Source organism: Chinchilla lanigera, unplaced genomic scaffold (genome assembly GCF_000276665.1).
Source record: "Chinchilla lanigera isolate Chin_1 unplaced genomic scaffold, ChiLan1.0 scaffold00109, whole genome shotgun sequence".
NCBI lineage: Eukaryota > Metazoa > Chordata > Mammalia > Rodentia > Chinchillidae > Chinchilla > Chinchilla lanigera.
Window position 1 is genome coordinate 3,436,176 of NW_004955510.1, and position 4,152 is coordinate 3,440,327.

General features: G+C 45.1%; 1 long non-coding RNA gene across 1 annotated transcript in view; it reads right to left on the reverse strand.

The window, feature by feature from the left end:
• LOC106146977 overlaps nucleotides 1-4,152 on the reverse strand; it is a 30,707-nt gene that overhangs the window by 18,416 nt on the left and 8,139 nt on the right. The window lies entirely within an intron of this gene.

Sequence of the window (4,152 nt, forward strand, 5' to 3'; positions counted from 1 at the left end):
ACACACACACACACACACACACACACATTGCATATACTGCCTTCTCCTTCCTCCAGTCTTTCAGCTGCACGTGTCGTCACTCCCTTGTACCCATTATTTCCCTGGAAGGACTGAGGAGTGATTGGGATCCTGAAGACCAAAAATGCCATGGTTGTAAAGGAGTGGAAGCCCAGAGACTGGGTACTGGAGAGACAACTTTCAGGAGTCTGGGTAGGAAATGAGGACTGTACACAATGGCTGGGCTCATGGAGGGTGACAAGTCAGGCCCAGAAGCTTTGCTGATGGACAGCACATTGGTTGAGGGAGATGGAACGACACTGCCTACATTTTTGTCATAAGTGACTGGGTGGACAGAGCTATTTGCTGAGATGAGAAAGCTGGGAAGAAGGCTTGGCAGGAGGAAGGCATCTTTGAGCAAAGGTCTCAAGGTGAGGTGTCTGCTACGCATCTAAGAAGAAATGCAGAGGACATAATTTTATGTATTTTTTATTTTATAAACTGCCTTCATCACATTTTCATCACTGAGACACAATACTGACACTCACCACTTAAAGGAGGAGAGGGTCATTGTGGCTCTCAGTTACAGTCTGTGGTTGGCTGGCTCCAGGCAGGAAACAGAATGGCAAAGAGTCCCGGCGAAGGAAAAGGTGCTCACATCATGGTGACCAGGAAGCAATGAGAGAACCGAGGAGCTCGGCAGGAAGACAAACCCTTCCACGTTACACCCCAGTGACCCAACTCTTCTGACCAGACCCCACCTCCCAACAGCAAGTCAGCCACAAACTCCAAGATCTGATCAACTTCCAAGAGCCCCACCTGAGCACATGAGGTTCTTCAACATTTTCAGTCCAAATCATAAAATAAATACATGTATGTTTATATTTATAACATATGTTTATAATATAATTTTATATTATATTTATGTATTTGTATTTTATAAAAAGTGGAAAGCATGAAGTACATAGATCCAGGAATAACTGTACACCATAACCTATTTTGTGCCCTCGAGCTGGAGAAGATAGACATTTCAGTTAAATGAAGTCAACTGAGCCTAAAATGCTCCAGTTGCTCAACGGGCAAGTTGAGACTTGGAAAGACCAAGAAGTTGGCTCAGAGTAGCTAGGTTAAGTATCAGATTCAAATGAAGTTAATTTATTCCTACTGAATATTTTTAGGTCCCTACCATGGGTCAGACACTGTGAGCTAAAAGGTTCTAGCATCAAAGAAATAACTGGAACAGAATAAATGCTGATTAAGTGTTATTGTTATTGTTCATATCTGAGAAGCTAATCATCTAGTGGAGAAGACAAAAGAGACAAAAGCACAATTGTGGGAATCTTTGGAAAGGTAACCTTGGCGATTACGCAGGGTGTTGCTGCAATAGCAACAGAGGCTGCCCTGCCCCAGGCAGGTGACCTCAGAGCCTCTCACCTTCCTACCTTCTTTCCCATCACTGTGTACATAATTAGGCCAAGGGCACAAGCTGTGCCATGCAAAGGCAATGCTGTCACTCAGTTATATGACTCCCAGATGGGATTTCATACACGGTGACACTGCTGTGTAGAACAAGCCCCCACACCACCAGGAGGGTGAAGACCAGGCTATGTCAGGATCCTGTTCTCCTTTAGGACTTTGTAGCATTCTCTCCACTGGTTCTGGGATCTGCGTGACTCTGACATGTTGGTAGAGAAGTCTGTGTACTGACCAAACAAGCAGAGTGGGCCCTGTGCTGCGCATAGCTGTGTCTGTACAGAAAAGAAACCATAAAACATGTACGTGAACTTAACAGGAATGAGATATGTGTGCTGGAGGGACTGTTCTGAGTGCTTTGGACACATCACATGAGACCAGTAAAATCATTACCTGATCTAACACAAGGGGAGACCAGGTCATCCAGTGCCACAAGTGGTAGAGCTTGGATGGGAAGCAGGCACTGTGACCTCACAGCCTGCACACTGGACCATTGTGTTATGCTAAATAGACTCTTCAGCAAGAAGCACATGGCTTTGTGTCAACTCTGCACAGAAGCATTTACAGCCAGGTCATGCCACCATGCTCCTCTCCCCGCACCCCGACCAACACTGCCAATCAAGCTGTCCCAGTTTACATAATCACTTCCTATTTCTCTGCACAGACCTGATTGACACAGTCCAGAAGTCTACATAAAAGAAGGGATTCTTCATAGGTACTGGGAGTCCTTTTCCATTTTGCTGCCAATTCTAAGCTGTTAAACTACCCACCAATCTGCTGATAAAATGCAGTAATGTGATTTATCTCCAACCATGGCAGAAACATTTCAACAAATTGGATTTACTTTATCTTCTAAAAAAAATGTTGTTTTGGGTTTTTAGTGATGTCCTTTTCACAACGTTGTCTTCATGATAAGTAGAGATGACTTTGAGAGAAAGGAGAGGACTTCATTCACACCCACTCTCCCATCTGATTCTGAGAAAGCTCTGTCTGCCCATGCTCTTGCTGGAGGCTTGGCCGAGCTCCCCCAGGGAACTCTGATGCTATTTTCTTCTTTTATTTCTATGCTAAACACTGGTTCTCTCCACCTCCCAGGAGAGGGATACAGAGACCAAGTAACTAAGCAGGTCGCCTCTTCTGTGCCAATTGCCCTTCAGGCCATGAGGCACAGAATGACCGGGGGTCTCCTGTCACTTATTCTTGCCTTCCCTGGCCCACCCCTCTCCCTCTGCAGCTCAGAACCTCACCCGCTTGCCTAAGTCCTCACCCTTCCTTGACAGCCAGTGGATCCCTGAATCACTGCACCCTGCCATCTGCACCCTCATTCTTTTCCCTGAGTGGTTCCCCAACCTCCTTCTCTTGGCTGCTCCTTGGCTACTTTCATGAGAAGCTTTATCTTCAGGGAAGGGTGCTCTCCTGGCAGCTCTACTTATATTTCAGGGAAAATTCTGTGGTTTTGTGCAGAGCTGTAAAAAGGTAGCACTGGGTGAAACTAGGGAGAGAGAGAGAGACACATTATTTTTCCACAGACTAGTTTGTGTGCTCTCAGACCAAGACTCTTCAATTCACATAAAAATCCCCTCTCTATAGACCCCAGGCCAAGTCAGCTCCGCCCCTTCTTTATCCCATTGATGCCTGATGATTCTGTTGCACTTGAGTTGACTTTTGAAGCCTGATTCCTGATGTCCTTTCTACCCCTGAAGCTGTCATCATCCCGGACAGTGTCATCATGCACTGGATGGATCAACCTGGTTCACTGACCCCTGCATGTGAGTGCACAGCCAAATCAAGGTTCCTTGTGCTCCTCTAAAGAAAAGTTAATTTTTTCCCCACATTAAGGATCCTCTCCCAAGCCAACATCTTGGACTGTCTTCATCTTGCACTCCAGGTGCTCTGTAGTGTAAAGTCCAGGACCATGTTCTTCCTGCAAGCTAGTCATTCTCCATCACTAAGCACAACCTTTATTCTTTTCCAGACCTTTCCTCCACATCACTTCTCTGTTCCTCCATTCATCATGACCTGGTCTTCTGTCATTTCCTCTGTTCATGCCCATCAAACATAGGGCCAATTATTTCAATGGATTTCTCCCTGCATCTCTACTCTCACTCTCCCTTGTTCTTCCACTGCATTCTCCAGGCCATGTTGCATGGTTTTAGGGGAAATTATATAAAATGTGGGGAACTGCGGGATGAGGAGAGTGGACAGGTTGAATGTGACTCAAATGTGTTATGTAACCATCTGCAGAAGCGAAGCCCTTTGTCTCTTCTAAAGGGAATGGCCCCACTCAGAACTTCTATAAATGAAGCCATTACCCTTTCCCCCAGATCTTTATTTATGGTTTATTATAGTGTTAGGCTTCTGAATCACTGTCAACAAATTCTAGGAGTCCAACACTTAGGCAATGAGCTAGGAGGTAACCTAGTACCAACCCTCCTCCTCAAACTGGTACATGCTGAGTTAATCCAATACATCTTCTCTGGAATTCAAGTTGTTAGATCCAGGGAAAGCAAGCAACTCATAAAAGACAATGAGACTAAAAACAGATTCTGAGAAATCTCACGGGAGATCAGTACCCTTGAGGAACCACAGGAGGCAAAAGCCAAATTGTAGGCAAAGGGAGGTGTGATGAAATGGAGACTCTAAATAATCCATTAATTCTTGTCTTTTTTTTTTTTTTTTTTT